Here is an 18,083-nt window from a genome sequence, read left to right as displayed (position 1 = left end):
GATGTATACTGCTCTTCAAGGTCAAGGTTTATTTCCCCCTGGATTTACACATTTGGCTCTGTCTCACCCTTGTTGTTGGTTTTAGAAACATAAAAAAAGCAAGGAATTAGGTCATGAAGGACAAAATGGTTTTGAGTTTTGGAAATGGCACTTGGGCAAAGTGAAGAAGGGTTGATATTTCTATGTGGAGACCAAGTAAGGCTATTGTATGAAGGTGAATGTGAGCAGCTACTGAAATATGGCATTGAAATCCCTATGTGGAGACATAGTAAGGCCATTGTATTGAGCTGTGAAGATGAACCATGGTTTATAGTGTAGACCCAAAGGTGTTTTATATATACCAGGACTGGAATGGCTGCCATGGAAAGCTACTTTGAGAAGCCCAGCCAAAGAGTTTTATCACTGCTTATGGATTGTAGAATTGGGACAACAGATGTTTGATGTTTACCTGCTTTTATTATTTTCATTGGTCTAGTCTAGTCTCTGCTTCTTATGTCTTTTTACAGTTGAAATAATTACTTTGTGCCATTCTGAGTTGGAAGTATATAGCTTATGTTTTGATCTCATAGGGCTCACAGTTATAAAATAATCTTGAATTTCAGATGAGATTTTGGAATTTTTAACAATATGAAGATTGGTAAAGATCATAAGGATTTTTAAAGTTGTTCTGAATGCAACTGAATTGTGAGATGGTCATAACTCTATAGAGGCCAGGGGTGGAATGTGGTGGTTTGAATGCAAATGTGTATCCCCCATAACTTCAAGCATTTTTTTTTTATTAAGGTTAAGCTTTATACTTATATCTCTAGCATCCTGCTGGAGAAGGTGTCACTGGGAGCAAATATTGTAGTCTAATCCTAAGTTGTGTTCGGAACTGTATGTGGTACAACTGCTAGTGGTATCTCTCTGCTACGAACCTGAGAGTGACCCAGCTTCTTCCACCACAGATAGTGTTTTCCTGGGTTGTGTAAATCTCAAATAAACTCTCTCCCACAAACAGCTTCTGGTAAGATGTTTGTCCAGCAATGAGAAAGTAACTGCAATTGTCAATTTCTATTTTCTATGCTTCATCAAAAATAACTAAGGAAGTCCATTAGCTATAGAGAGCATTGGAAAATTATGAGCACCAGTGAATCCCTTTTAGAAATGATATACATCTTCAACAGTGACATAAACATCAAGTATGAAGCAGAACTATGTGCTCATTCTTTCAAGACCCTTTGAAATGCCTGGGGGAGAACTGTCATTGTGTTAGTTACTTCCAGATTATGGGGACCAAATACCTGACAGGAAGCAATTTAAGGAAGGAAAGAGTTTCATTCACTTTATAGTTTTAAAGGGTAGAACCTGGCAAGTAAAGCATGATGCAGGAGTAAGAAACTAGCTCATCATATCTCACAAGAGTCAGGAAGCAGAGGATGAATAGGAAGTAGGAATAGGATATCAGATCCAAAGGCCTAGTGAATCACTTTCTGAAATAAGGTTCCACCTCCTAAAAGTTCAACAGATTTCCCAAACAATGTCATCAGGTAGGGACCAAGTATGCAAACACATGACACTATGGGAAATATTTTGCATTTAAATCACAGTAGTCAAACCATAATAGTCTTCCTCAACTGTAGACCTTATATTCTATACTACCAAACTGCCAGGCAACATGTACCCACTGACACAATAGTGGCAGGACTCGATGGAGTTATCAACAACCCCTTCCTGATGATATTGGAAGCCTCTTCCACAAGAGGAAATTCATATTTTACTATAAATCTGGACAAAAGCCCATTGTTGAAGGAAGTTATAGGCCTGGATGGAAAGCTACTACTATTATTGTTTTGTTAAATGGAGTTTGAGTAGATGGCAGACGATGTAGTCCTGGTGGATCACTATCTAATTGACCATTATCTCAGGATGTCACTAGGGATTGAGATCCATAAACTGAAGGTCTCAGTTTCCCTGTATTTCAAAAAAAAATTAGGGGCTAGAGAGATGACTTAGCAGTTAAGGCATTTGCCTGAAAAGCCAAAGGACCCAGGCTTGAGTCCCCAGGAGCCATGTAAGCCAGATGAACAAATGGCACCTATTTCTGGAGTTCATCTGCAGTGGCTGGAGGCCCTGGAATGCCCATATTCTCTCTTTCTTTCTCTTTCTCTCTCTCTCTCTCTCTCTCTCACTCATAAATAAATAGAAATTAAATATTTTTTAATTATGGACTGGAGATTGAAGAAAAATTATATTAATTACATTGACAAAATTGAGGGTCATCTAATAACCTTCCCACAAGTACCTGTGGTTATGTTACCTTATACTGTTGATAGAAAGTCTTCAGCTAAAGTCTGATGCATCAGTAAATTGAACTGTGAGGAAGAGAAACTGGTCATTTCCTGAAAAGAAGGGGACCTAGGTCATGGGCTGACTCTATTACATGTTACAGATTGTTAGTCAAGTCTAGGTCAGGGAAAGCAGAATCCTAAAGATTTAATACTTTTAAAAGAGAAAAGAGACTTCCAGTCAAGATGGCATTTGGCTAACTATGCCACAACTCCTGGGAAGGAGAGGCAAAGAGTTAAGGGGTCACTGGGACTTTTAGATGAGAACAATCTCTAACAGATCATCAGTGGGAGGGTGCAGAGGGGCAAAAAAGGGAAGCGGCTGATTCCCACACTCTCAGGTAACCCACCAGTCCCCCAAGCCCCTGAGTGGCCAGCCCAGCCAGAGTCCCAGCCTAAGGCTACTCGCAAGTATCTGCAGGAAAGGAGACCCAGGCCAGAAGTTCCACCTGTGTGGCTAGGCACAGGTGATTGCCAAGATCCACACTGCCCCTCGGTGTGTTTACAGACCCCCCCCCTCGCCGCCCCGACACACTAGTGTGTCTTCAGACGCCCCTCACCCCCACTACTTGGATCCCTCTCCACCCTGCCCCTGCCTGCCATGACTTTGGAACCACTCCACTATGCCCCGCCCCCCTCGACTTTGACACACCCCACGTAGCCCCCACAAGACTTCTCACCCACTCTGCTCTACTCCACGCCTGCCCCTCATGACTCCAGACCTGCTCTGCTCCACCTGGCCCTGCCCCCACAAGACTATTGACCCGCTCTGCTCTGCCCCAACCCCACAAGACCTGTCCCTGCAAGACTTCAGGTCTGCACCACCCTCACTCCCACTCCGGTCTCCACCAAGCTAAGCTGCACCACCACCCCTACCATGGCAATCACAGTCCCATTCTCCCTACTCCACACTTTATGGACAGACCACAATGCAAAAGGAATAACATTAAAAAAATCAAATGCAAGTAAATCCAATACATCTCCCAATCCTACAATGGATGTCTCTAATCAAAACATAGAAGAGACGATAGGAGCAGAACCCCAAAATGAAGTTATTAGCAATGAAACCCTGACCAAGCTGTTGGTAGAACTTGCAGAAAAGCAACAAAGTACTGATAATCATGTAGACACTGCCATCACTAGACTAGACCTAATAGATAAGAAAATAGAAGGGGTCCAAACACAGTTAAAGGATATAAAGGAAAAAAAAAAAAAAAAGACCTGAAAAACCAGCTGGCAATGCTGAATGGACACATAAGGAAATAAAAGGAGGGTCTGAAGAGATGGCTTAGTGGTTAATTACTTGCCTGTGAAGCCTAAGGACCCCCGAGGCTCAATTCCCCAGTACCCACTTTAGCCAGATGCACAAGCTGGCACACACGTCTGGAGTTCATTTGCAGTGGCTGGAGACCCTGGCTTGCCCATTCTCTCTCTATCTGCCTCTTTCACTCTCTGTCTCTCTCGTATAAATAAATGAATAAACAAAAAAATTTTAAAAGAAAATCAGAAAATGATGTGAAAAGGGAACTTGACAGAGGGATAGAAACCATACACAGAAAAGTACTAAAAAATGGAAACCTAATTTATCAAGCCCAAAACTTCTTAGAGGCTCTCAAGAATAGAGTTAGCCATGTGGAAGATAGAAACTCAGACCTGGAAGAAAAAACAGAAGAAACAGATCAAAAGTACAAAAGTTTGAATAACTTCAAAAATTTCTGTGAACAGAACATGAGGGAAATGTGGAATAACCTTATATGTCTTAACATTTGGATCATGGGAATAAAAGAAGGGTAAGAAATTCAGACCAAAGACATGGAGAACTTACTCAACAAAATAATTGAAGAAAACTTTCCCACTGTCTCAAAAGAAAGTCCCATCAAGATACAAGGATCTAACAGAACTGCAAACAGATTGGACCAAAGGAGAAACAAGAAATATTGTCATTAAAAACCTAAACATTGACATCAAAGAGAAAGTTCTTAAAGCAGTTAGGGAAAACCAATGCATCACATTTAAAGTTAACCCCATCAGAATCACTTCACACTTCTCAATGGAAACCCTGAAAGCCAGAAGGTCTGGAATGGAACACTTCAAACTCTTAGAACCTATGTCTTCCAACCCACACTATTTTACCCAACAAAAGTGTCCCTCATATTAGATGGTAAAAGAAAAACCTTCCATCACAAAACTCAGCTTTACAAACATATGAACATAAAACTTTCTGTAACATAAGTAATATACTGGGTCACAGAGCTTGCCTCCATATATTTAGGAAGACTGACATAATGCCATGCAAGGTATCAGATCACAATGCTGTATTGCTGGAAATTAACAATAAAACACCCACCAAAAATCCCATCAGCTCCTGGAAACTGAACAGCACACTATTAGACAATAAATGGATAGTGGATGAAATAAAAAATGAAATTGAAAAATTTCTAGAAACAAATGAAAATGAGAGCACATTGTACCAAAACTTATGGGATACAATGAAGGTGGTCCTCAGGGGAAAATTCATAGCACTAAATGCCTTCATAACAAAGACAGAGAGATCCCTAATCAATAACCTAACCATCCACCTAAAGGCACTAGAAAAGCAAGAAGAACCCAGCCCAAAAAGCTCCAGATGGAAAGAAAGAATTATCAGAGCAAAAATTAATGAATTGGAAAGCAAGGAAACAATTAAGAAAATTGATGAAACAAAGAGTTTGTTCTTTGAAAAAATAAGATTGACAAACCCCTGGCCAATTTGATAAAGTAAAAAAAAAAAGAGCTGCCTCAAATTAACAAAATTATAAAGGAAAAAGGAGAGATTACAACAGATATAAGTGAAATTTGGAGAATCATCAGGTCTTCAAACACCTCTACTTTAGAAAATTGGAAAATATGGAGGAAATGGACAAATTACTAGACATATACCATCTACCAAAGCTAAACTCAGCACAGATTAATCTCCTAAAGTAACCTATCACACCCATAGAAATTGAAAAGGTAATAAAAAGTCTTTCCACAAAGAAGAGTCCAGGACCAGATGGCTTCTCAGCTGAATTCTATCAATCATTCATGGGAGAACTCAAACCAATCTTTCTCAAACTGCACCACACAACTGGAGATCAGGGAAAGCCCCCCAAATCCTTCTATTAAGGAAGTATCACCCTAATACCAAATCCAGGCAGAGATGCCACAAGAAAAGAAAACTACAGGCCTATTTCCCTGATGAACTTAGGCACAAAGATCCTGAACAAAATCCTCACAAACTGAATTCAACAACACATCAAATCCATTATCCTTGTTAATCTAGTGGGTTTATCCCAGGAATACAGGGTGGTTCAACATAAGGAAATCTGTAAATGTAATACACCACATAAACAAGGCTAAACACAAAAACCACATGATGATTTTGATAGATGTAGAAAAGGCCTTCGACAAAATATAACATCACTTCATGAGCAAAACATTGGAGAGAATCTGCCTGCTTGGTTTATATTTTAGCACAATAAAGGCTATAATAATACTTAATGGAGACTGGAGGAATTCCCATTGAGATCAGGAACAAGACAGGGGTGTCCACTCTCACCTCTGCTCTTCAATATAGTCCTGGAAGTGCTAGCTTAAGCAATAAGACAAGAGAAAGAAATGAAAAGGATACAATCTGGAAAGGAAGAAGTTAAGTTAGCTTTATTTGCTGATGACATGATTCTAATTGTAAGAGACATGAGAAAGACTCCATCACAAAACTCTTGAAGGTGATTAACTCCTACAGCAAAGTAGCAGGATATAAAATCAATGCACAAAATTCAGTAGCCTTTCTTATGTGCAAATGCCAAAGATACCGAGAAAGAAATAAGGGACATGATCCCATTTTCATTAGCAACAACAACAACAACAAACTACCTTGGAATAACGTTAACTAAGGAAGTAAAAGATCTATATAATGAAAACATAAAAATACTCAAAAAAGAAATTGAGGAGGACTTGAGAAAATGAAAAGACCTCCCATGCTCCTGGATAAGCAGAATTAACATTGTAAAGCTGGCAATACTACCAAAAGCATTATACAGATATACTGAAATTCCAATTAAAATCCCAACATTGTTCTTCACAGAGACAGGAAAAATGATCTTAAAGCTCATATGGAAAGGCAGAAAGCCTCTGATATCTAAGCATATCCTCAGCAAAAGAATTACCTCTGCAGGCATCACCATACCTGATCAAAAGCTATATTACAAAGCCATAGTAATAAAAACAGCATGGTACTGGCATAAAAACAGGAGACCAATGGAATAGAATTGAGGACCTGGACTTTGGGTCAAGCAACTACAGCTACTTGATATTTGAGAAATGCCCCAACAACATAGGCTGGAAAAAAAGACAGCATCTTCAACAAATGGTGCTAGACAAACTGGATAACCATATGCAAGAAATTGAAACTTGACCCACACATCTCACCATGCACAACAATCAAGTCCAAATGGATCAAAGAAAGACTTCAATATAACACTAGAAATTCAGATACTGCTGGAAGAAAAGTTAGGATGAGCATTCCCTGATTTAGAAATGGGAAAAGACTTCCTTATCCAAACTCCAGTAGCACAGAATCTTAAACAATCACTCAACCAATGGGATCTTATGAAGCTGAAAAATTTCTTCACAGACAAACATACAATAAGCAGAGCCAATAGATTTCCCACAGAATGGGAGAAAATATTTGCTGAATACCCAACTGACAGAGGCCTAATTTCTAGATTTTATAAAGAACTCAAAAGCATAAAAAACAAAAAGTCTAATAACCCACTCAGAAAATGGGACAAGGAAATGGACAGGCAGTTCACAAAGGAAGAAATGCAAATGGCAAACACACAGCTAAAGAAATCATCATCCCTAATCATCAGGGAAATGCAAATTAAAACTACTATGAGATTCCACCTTACCCTAGTAAAGATAGCAAACATCAAATACAAATTCTGGTGAGGATGTGGAGAAATTAGGACCCTCATCCACTGCTGGTGGGAATGTAAGATGGTACAACCACTTTGGAAAGCAATATGGAGACTCCTAAAAAAAACTGACTATCGAGTTACCAACAGACCCAGTTATTCCTTACTGGGCATGTATCCTAAAAGCTCCATGCCTCATCGCAGAGAGATGTTCTCAACCATGTTTATAGCTGCTCAATTCATAATAGCCAAGAGCTGGAACCCACACAGATGTCCATCATTAGACAAATGGATAACTAAGATGTGGTACATCTACAAGATGGAATTCTACACAGCAGTAAAGAAAAATGACACAATGAAATTAGAAGAAAAATGGTCATACCTGGAATAGATCATTCTCACTGAACTCACCCAATCAAAGATAATTGCCACATAGTCTCGCTCATCTACAGCTCCTAACCTGAATCTACCTAAGTTGCCAACATGCCTAGCAAGCATCTTGAGGACTGAACAATAGGGAGGGTGAGGAGGGAGGGAAGGGTAAGGGAGGAGGTGGAAACACAAAACTGGACCCAAAAGGCAATGGTACCATAAAACTCTATATCCTAAAAGACAGACCAAGTTATTCAACCTCAATTAGGCACTTAGTTGGAATACTGAATTCACAAGACCCTGGAGAAGGTATTATGAAAACTATTATCTTTTCCTGTTTCTGCTTCTCTCCCTCTTCTGTCTCATCTCTCTATCTCTTTTTTTTATATATATAATCTTTTATATCTTCCTTTTCTTTCTTCTCATCTTGGGCACTGACCTGTAAAAAACTCCCAGTACTAGCATCAAGTCCTACCAAACCAGATATCCAGAGACACAGAGGCACCCAAGACCTCAACATGGAAGCAGACCTAATATGAACCCAACATGGCTTAGGGAAATTTGCGGAAGAGGGGGCAGAAAGAATGTCAGAGCCATACATTGGGTCATGATATGCAGAGACATTTCCTCCTACCCAATCATCCACAGTGAGCTTTTGATCACAGAGACATACAAGGTCTTCCAAAAGAAGACAGATTTATGGCACAGTGCTTGATGACCCACCATAGATTAGTGGTAACACCCTACTTATTAAGACACCATGCACTGTTGTATCATGAAGCTACATGGCTAGAAGCTGGAAGAGGCTCAGTCCCAAATAGTTAGTGCGTCTAGTGCCAGAAGGTACTACATGAGCAACTGGGGGATAATCACCAATATCTGTCTAAGCAACACATGGTCTAAACTACTTAACAGCGAACAACCTGACATGATGCTCATACAAGTGCAATAGTGGCATATAGCCATGGTGGGAAACCCACTGCTCTCAATTTGGCTAACTGATCTGCTCAGTGGAACAGAACCCATAGCTGGAACTGGGAAACAAGTCAGAACCATATCCCAAAATGAGCCCTCCTGCTATTAAACTCTATCTAAAAACAATGGTTACCACATTAACTTGGTGCTAACTTTACTCTGTGTTGGAGAACCAGATTCCCTTTTTCAGATAGATGCAGATCCTAAAGAGAGAACCACCCCATCATAACCCAAAAGGGCCCCAGCTGAAACTAAGAATAATTGTGGAAACATGCAAGAATGCTTTTTTGCTTGGTGAACTGGGAACCAGCACAACAGTGAAGAAGATAGACACAGGGAACAATCAAGCCCTGCCAAACCATATATCTAGAGACACAGAGGTACCCAAGACCTCAGAATGGAAGCAGACCTAATATGAATCCAACATGGCTCAGGGAAATTTGCCAAAGAGGGAGCAGAAAGAATGTCAGAGCCACAAGTTGGATCATGACATGCAGAGACATTTCTTCACCTAAAACTAAAGGCTAACCCCACAATGCACGACCCATATACCCCAACAATGATGGTCGCTGTGGAGGGGGAAAGGCAGGGGGGAGGCTAACAATGGTACCAGCTTGACTGTATTCACTGAATACAAAGAGAGAGAGAGAGAGAACAGAACTGAATTTGATGGAAAGCCCACAAATTCTGGGCTTGATAGAGTTCTTGGTCACTAGGTCCTTCCTTTGATGTTTTCTTTGGCAGTGGGCTCCATTTATGACTTCCTGTAAGTTTATTAAATGCATTAATTTTACAAGAGAAAACAAAAGTGATAGTCTGATAGCCAAAGGGAGTGGCACAAACATCACACTTTAGAATGTCACACTTTAGGATAGGATCATGGTAATAAGAACTTGTTCTGTGAAGCTCCATGGGAGCTGTCATCCTCATTTGAGGCACAGTTCAGTGCTTTCTCCCAGCTCTAGATGATTACTCTTACCAAGGGGGCATGGGGATGTGGTGGCTTGATTCAGGTGTTCCCCATAAACTTAGGTGGTCTGAATGCTAGGTTCCCAGCTAATGAAGGAAGATTTGGGAATTTACATGCCCTGGGGGCAGTGTATTGCTGGGGACAGGATTATGGGTATTACAGCCATTTTCCCTTTGCCAATGTTTGGCAAACGTTCCTGTTGTCCACCTATAAGAGATGATGTCCACCCTCTACTCATGCCATCATTTTCCCCTGCCATCATAGAGCTTTCCCTAGAGTCTGTAGGCCAAAATAAACCTTTGTTTTTCTTACAAGCTACTTTTGGTTGGGTGATTTTGCCATCAATGTGAACCTGACATATGAGGATGAGACAGAGCTTTGCCTGGACTGGGATACAACAAGAATGTACTCTTTTGAAGGGGCCTGAATGCTGAAAGAGTGTCCTCTTCTTCAAAGTCTGCATTATTCCCTCTTGGATTAACAACTTGGCACCCTACCTGGTTTTATGGAGTATACAAAATGCAGGGAAGAGAGGGTCACTAAATTTGCAACATGGTCTTGTGTTTTGGAAATGACCATGGGCAGTATGAAGCAGGTTTGGTGAATGCATGCATGGATACCTCATGGAGCCATGAGGATGGTTCAGGTGTTGCAGTGGAATCACAGTGGAGAAGCCGAGACCACCTCATGGTTGCTCATGAAAACTGCTGGAACCAGATGAAGTTTTCCAGGACTGTGAGTAGCCTTGATGGAGGGGCAGAATTGGAACTCCAGAGACTTGTTGCTGGTTAGAATTATTGAACTTGGAGACTTGTTACTGACTGGAGTTCTTAGACTTGAAGCTACAGAGTTTGATTTTTGCCTTGTTTAAATCTTGTATTGGTTGAATATTTATTTGCTATTCCCAATGCCATCTTTTGCAGTGTGAGTGTTTGCTCTGTGCCATTATGGGTTTTGGGGGGATTTTTAGTATTATGGCTCAACTAAAAGACCTTAGATTATGGAGATGTTTGAACATCATTAGGATTGATAAAAGCTATGGGGACTTTTAAAGATAGATTGAAAGTATTGTAGTTTATATCATGGGTGCTTATCAGTTCATGAGGGCCAGGGGCAGAATGGTGGTTTGATTCAGGTGCCCCATAAACTAAGGTGTTCTGAATGCTAGGTTCCCAGCTGATGGAGATTTGGGAATTGACATCTCTTGGGGGCAGTGTATTGTTGAGGGCAGGCTTATGGGTGTTATAGCCAATATTCCCTTGTCAGTTTTTGGCATATTCTCCTGTTTCTGTTGTCTACCCTCTGCTTGTGCCATCATTTTCCCCTGCCATTAGGGAGCTTTGCCTGGAGTCTGCAAGCCAAAATAAACTTTTTTCCCCCACCGGCTGCTCTTGGTTGGGTTATTTCTGCCAGCAATGTGAACCTGACTGCAACAGAAGGACAGGGCAGGGACACCCTTTATTCTAGCCATGAGGTAATTGTTCTCACTTAGGAGGAGGTTCACTATTTCATGGAGTAGTTTCAGCCCCTTCTCATACAGATGTTTATAAATATGATCTGTTGGCACTGAGGAGATGGCTCAGTCAAAAAAATTACAGGCCACTCAAGTATTACAACTTGAGTTTAGATCCCCAGCATCCATGTAAAATGCCAGGCATGGTATCACATGTCTGTAATCTTAGTGTCAGGGTGCTTTTGTGTTTGCTCAGGGCTAACTAGTCTAGCTAAGTGAGTTCCAGATTCAGTGAGAGACCTTGTCTCCAAAACAAAGGAAAGCCATTGAGGAAGTCATGTGACATTGATGTCTGCCCCCCCCATGTGCACGGGCACACACACCCACACATACACACACCCACACCCATACCCCCCCCCCCACACACACATGCATACATGGAAAAAAAGAAAGCTGATCTATTTTTCTAGGAATCCAAGGTTACATCAAGAGAAAGTGACACAGGCAAACCAAAGGTAAAAAAAAAAAAAAAAAAAAAAAAAAATCTTAAATATAAAAATTAGGGATCATAGTGATAGAAATTAGAAGAAATGTAGCCTTATTTTGTACTTAGGAACACAAGTTCTAAAGAATGTAGATGTCACTCTGCCCTGGCAAGACCAGAAGGCAACTCCAGCCAAAAACTAAACCTGAATTATCAAGATGGCAATCAGGGAATCCATCCATTTTGCTTCCTGGTTCTTCTTTTTTCTAGGAATTTTTATAGCCTTTCTGTCCCACTTGCAGACTCATTGTGAGTCTGCACTTTTCTCCTTGAGTCACCAACCAATCAAGATTCTCCTTATAGATTTATAACTAGCAGTAAAACTCATCACAATTTCATGCCTAACTTGCATCCCCAAGGATAAAAGAAAACCTGACCCAAGTCACCATGTGGATGACCCACATAGGACCCCTGCCAACTTGGGAGCTTTATACTTTACTTTCTTTCCTAAAATAAATCTTTACCTTGCCCTTCTGCCAAGTGTGCTCTTGTTAATTCTTTGTGAGTCACAAGATGACAGAGACACTGGTTTTTTGAAGCCTGCCAGCCCACAAAACTGGTAATATTAGAATGTAACTGAGTTAGCAGGGCTCTTGCCTAGCATGCACAAATTGGATTTGATCCAAGCACCACATTAATAACTAAATGTGGTAGAGTATACTTGTAATCCCAGAATTTAATAGATGGAGGTAATAGTATCAGAAATTCAAGGTCTTCCTCAGCTATAGAGTGTGTTTGAAGCCAGCCTGGGAAATGCAAGACCTTGCCTCACAAAAAAAGAAAAGAAAAAGAAAAAGAAAAATGGAATCAGAGAAGCACAAAATAATAGAATTAGATAGACCAGGCTATCCCTTAAAAAGGAAAAAGGTGAGTGTCCTCTATCTATAGAAGGGTGCAAAGTCATTAAATTGGTTAAGACCAAGTAGACTGACATTTGTGCAAAACTAAAATGTGACTGTTTGGCATACAAATTATTTTGAGCCAATTATTTTGAGAAAAAGCAGACACCAAAGTAGCTGGGAAGGAGTAGAAGTTAGCTTTATGCAGAGGAAATTTACATTTATAAGGAAAATCTTAATTTGCAAGAATATCTCCCTTTCCATTGCGGAGAGAGAAGGTGTCTAAATCACTACAGACTCTCATTAGTGGAGAAGACCCAAACTGACTAAATCTAAATAACAAAGCTTATTTACTCTGTGTGGTGGTTTGAATAAAAAATGTCTTCATAGCCTCAAATGTTTTTGATTAAGCCTCTTACATAAGTCTCCAGCTGAGAGAGCCCATGGGAGGTAGAACCTTGCTGTAGATATGTTGTTAGGGACAGACCTTTGGGTCAATTAATCCAGCTCTGTGGGTTCAGAGACATGTTCAGAGCTAGTGTATGTTGCTCCTGTCCTGCTGCTGATATATGGAGAAGTAATGCCCCAGCAACCTGCTCTGCCATGCTTTCTCCACCATGATGAAAATTCCCCTGGAAACTGCCAGTCTTATGTAAACCTTTTCTTTCAATAACCCATTTTGGTTCTGGTGTTTAGTTTAAGCAATGAAAAAGTAAGCGATACACTCCAACAATCTCCTTTACTTAGTGTTTTTGTTTGTTTGTTTTATTTTGTTTAATTTTGGTCATCACCCTGTAGCAGACAGCTTCAGGTTCACTGAGATGAACTTCCCAACCAGGTACAGTTATGGAGGAAGGGATATTTATTGAAGCCTACAGATCCAGGAGAAGTTCCATAATGGCAAAAGGAGCTGGCCTGCTTTTACAGGTCCAAGAAGAGAGAGAGAAGTTCAAGCCTAAAAGTCAAAAGCCACAGCATACTTCGGGAACTCCAGCTAGGCACACTTTACATATCTTTAGATTGAAATCTGAAACCCACCACCACACCTTAAGATCCACCCAGTGACACTGCCTCCAGCCAGGTGGCTGCAGATGAAACTAAAAACAATAAAAAACTGAATATATTGGGGGTCATCTATTCAAACCACCACACACCCCATGCCTGGAATTTATTACAGGCTTCTCATTTTTATTCTACAGTTAGCTGAATAGGCCATATAAGATAGAAATACATGAGGCACACATGTTAATAGATTTACTTGTCTCTGTTGTTCTGTCTTTTGCTATAGAAAGTCCTGATATTGGTGGATAATGAAGTTCAGTGGGCAGCCTTGAAGGGGTTTCAGGTTCTTGTGTCTTGAGTCATGGAATAGTCAGAGACATGTAGATAGCAGAAGTTTATTATATAGAGATTAAATCCAGGGGAGTATGTGCACTGTAGTAAAGAGAAGCTTAGCAGCTCAAGTAGCAATGCTGTACAAAGAAGGAAAAAAGGCTTTTATGTCACATGACACATGCTTTTAGGGTCATTTGCCTAGAATGAATTTTCTCAAATAAGATCTATTTGCATGTGGTTCCATAAACAATTTTATGCAGCTCATGTCTCCTTAGCATCTTAAATCACTACTCAGGGGAATATGTTTAAGCATTATAATGGAACAGAAGTCACAGCCTTCTTCTTTCATATGTTAAAATCTCAGCCTTTGGGCAAGGTTCTCCCAGACCTCACTCTGTGCTCTACTCTCCTGCCTTAATCCCAGGTAAAAACTCAGAAGAATAAGTAGAATAATCTCTTCCCCTTCCTTACACACAAAGATACTGTAAATACCATGTTAAGTAATAAATTCTCTCTTTTTTTTCTTTTAAAAATATGGAACACTTCATGAATTTTCATGTAATCCTTATGCAGGGGCCATGATAATCATCTCTGTATTGATCCAATTTTAGTATATGTGCTGCCAAAGCAAGCACTAAATCCTTAATTATAATGGGGTTTTAAAACATTCCCAGGAAAAAAGTAGTGGGCTCACAGACAACCCCACCCCTTTTTTTGAGGCAAGCACAACAGACTGGCCTTTTACTGTATGCAAGAGAAAGAGAGAATTGGCAACTTATGGCATCCAGCCGCTGCAATCAAACTCCAGACGTGCACCCCTTGTGCACCTATGTGATCTTGCACACTTGTGTCACTGTGTTTGGCTTATATGGGACCTGGAGAGTTGAACATGAGTCCTTAGGCTTCACAGGCAAGTGCCTTAACCACTAAGCCATATCTCCAGCCCCACAGACAAAATTTTAAACATCAAAATGCAACAAATATGCATTCCACATATTCTAATCAAATATTCTAATAGCTATAATCTGTCTACTAGAAAATAATGAAACCTCATTCTAAATCAAATTATGATTTTTAACTGAATGGCAATGAAAGTGTTTCATATCAAAATCCCAGGGGTCAGATGAAATATTATGTAGTGGAAAATAAGTTGTCTAAACACATGGATTTCCATACTCATACAAACAGGCAACATCACACACACACACACATGTGCGCATACACACATCATAAGCTGGAAGAAAGCTGTTAAAAAATAAGGGGTGAAGAAATGTGGAAATGAGAGCTTAAAGTGCCATAATCATTTATTTGTTTTGTAATTATCTATCTCTGTGACTTTGCTAAATTATCACAAGCAAGCGAAATACCCTGTAAGTAATCCTTTTTGTATCTGCTTTTATTTGTGTTTAATTTGCAGTACAGATGAACTATCAAATTTGCTTAGAATAATAGTACTATACAATTGCTGAGTCTGTATAATGTGACCCCTACACTGGGGACAAAACAGCTAAATTTGCATTCTTTGAATTCTATATACATGATGCTAAACAAAGAATTTTGTTTAAATCAAACAAAGGATCTTTTTTCAATCTGTAAAAGTAATTTATACATAAAATCCTAATTGTTTGTGATCCTATCTCTTGAGGATGAGTTAAGTTTTTAAAAATTATCTCCTATTATTCCCCAAACAGTTTGCTTCAGCTTATCTATGCGTCTATCTATGCATACATGCTTGTGTGAGCGCTCTCTCTCTCCCTCCCTCCCTCTCTCTCTCTCTCTCTCTCTCTCTCTCTCTCTCTCTCTTGCGCGCGCGTGCGCACACACACACACATACTTTTCTACATATGAAACGTAATAATGTTGCCTTTCAAGGTATAATTAAGTGGGGTTTTTCATCCCACTGGGCTACTAAAATTATTTAGGCATGTCTGGCCTATTTCTCCTTGAAGCACATGGTATTTCAAATCCCTCTTAGTAAAAAGCATAAAAAGTAGCAGTCATCATTCCTACTATATCTGAAGGTAGCTGGTTTAAGGGGGAATTTACCGGGGCAATGAATTCAAAATTAGGATGGAGGATTTATTTGGCCCAAACTTTCATTTCTCTTCACTGGATATATGCATAGAATGAACTCCCCAGAATCTAGACACCAGGAATTGCTTTGCATTAAGGTTAATACAATGTATAGGTTGGTGTGAATTTCCCAGGTCCACAAACAGCAGGACACCAGAGAGAACAGCTGCATTACAAGGCATCTGCAATTCAGTCATCTCCTGTGAAACAGTATGCTGTAAATTCAAAAGTATAATCTGTGCTAGAAAGGCTTAACCTGTACTGTAAATTCAATCTCATGGTCTCTAATGGGAAGTTATCCTGGAGAAAAGTATAGTATCTGCTCCCTGGCTGCATAATTGAGTGAGTCAAGGTGTAACTGAAAAAAAAAAAAAATCTGCATTTAGATAGCCACACATATATAGCAAGCCAAATTGACACCGTATTTTTGGAGACAATATAATTTTACATGTGCAGAGAATTGTTTAAATATTAATACTCTTCTTGGTATCATACTATGAAGACCAATTCCTCATACCTGTTTTTAAGACAATAGGAAAGCTAAAATAAATGTTTTTCTTCATTAAAAATTGCAGGGTTTAACTACCTTGCTTTGGAGAACTCTATAAAAACTGTGGCTCCAAAACTACTACATTTCAAATTTCTCATGGCTTATGAGACAAAGTTGTGTGATTTAGTGTATGAAGCTGATTACTTGGAAATCTCCACTCTTTTATTGACTGATTCCACCTATTATGAGATAACCTTGAAAAAAGTCACCACCTTTGGTTGTGGGTATTAATTTTAACTCCTGGGACTAAAGCTGCAAGTCAGCTATTCTTCGCAACACTGTTGTGAGAGCAGCCTATACACTATAGATCCAACCACCTCTGAAAATGCAGTGTCCAAACACAAACTGGCATCAGAGTACAGATCATGTAATTCAGGGTCAGCAGGGGTCAGCCTTGAGCTCAAGAAAAGATTAGCTCAAAGCCTTCTTCCACATCCTGCTGAGCTTTGCTCCTCATAGTGTGCGTGGTGGACAGCAGCATGGGCATTATCTGGGAGAAACACAAGAAACTCAGGCTTCATATCAGCTCTATTGAGACAAAATCTGCCTTTTAGCTTGCTGAATTTATCCCTTGACTCTCACTGAGCCAACCAAAGAGTAGGACTTCCTTCCTGGCTTACGACTTGGTACCACATTAGTTTTAACAAGAAGGCAATTTGTTCCGTAGAACTGGCTGGGTTCATTAAAAGTGTCTAGTCATGGACTAAGTGTGATGTGCAGGCCTGTAATCCCAGAATTTGGGAGGAGGCTGAGGCAGGTAGATCTGAATTCAAGGCCCATTTGGGCTGCAATGCCTTGAAACAACAATACAAAAATGTTTATATTCCCTTTAGTGAGCATTATTATCAAATATGACATTTTAGCTGAGGCTCAAGTTGCATAATCAATGATTTAAATATGTTATACAAGGAGAACAGGTCCTTATCGATCCTGTGTAAATAATTGCTACCCTGTCAGGAATATTTATCAGGCAAATAGAAAAATATATATCTTATGTGTATTTCATTTTATTTTACAAAGCAGTCTATAAAGTAATTTTGAATGTAGGTGACTTGAAGAAAAGAGAGTTATTTCAAGAAAATATTTTTAGAATATCAATGATATTCCAAACACCACCAATCCTTCAGCAGTTCACTTGGTCCTATGGCTAATTTTCATTCTACTAATCTTGGGTTACCTGACTCAGAAATCTGCTGGATCTCAAACGGAATCCACGTACTGACTTAGCCCACTTTCGTGGTCTCATAGCTATTTAAGCAATGTCATCTATCAGAAGCGTATGCCAACAGGTTCACATTCTTATAAAACAGCCCTCTTCATTGAAAATTGTATACATTCTTATAGATGATAACAACTGCTTTGGGAAGAGTAAGCAAAAGCTTTCTGTAGTTAAAGAAAGTCTTCAATGATTGTGGCTAATATGTCACTGAATTTCCAAAACAAGAAAATCTGACTAGAATTCATTAAAAGAATGACACAATTGACAATTCCTGTGGCATGCAAAAATAGTGTGAAAAAAATAAATGAAAACAATCATTTCAAGTGTTTAAAATAACTTATTTTGGATAGTTATGGCATGTAAAGAGAAGGAAGAATATATATGGGGAAGGAAGTGGTAGAAGAAGGAAAGGGAGAAGAAGGGAGGAAATAAAAAACAAATTTTATTTGAAAATGCTATTAATAAAAAAATGCTAAAAATGCCTTTTTC

General features: G+C 39.5%; 1 non-coding gene across 1 annotated transcript; it reads right to left on the bottom strand.

Moving 5' to 3' along the window:
• Positions 1–14,280: 14,280 nt before the first annotated feature.
• On the bottom strand, positions 14,281–14,387 carry LOC123453391. Its single transcript, XR_006632784.1, has one exon. It is a non-coding gene; the product is annotated as a U6 spliceosomal RNA (small nuclear RNA).
• Positions 14,388–18,083: the final 3,696 nt, after the last annotated feature.

This window comes from Jaculus jaculus, chromosome 11, assembly GCF_020740685.1.
Source record: "Jaculus jaculus isolate mJacJac1 chromosome 11, mJacJac1.mat.Y.cur, whole genome shotgun sequence".
Classification (NCBI taxonomy): Eukaryota; Metazoa; Chordata; class Mammalia; order Rodentia; family Dipodidae; genus Jaculus; species Jaculus jaculus.
This window is presented reverse-complemented; position numbering and strand designations above follow the sequence as displayed.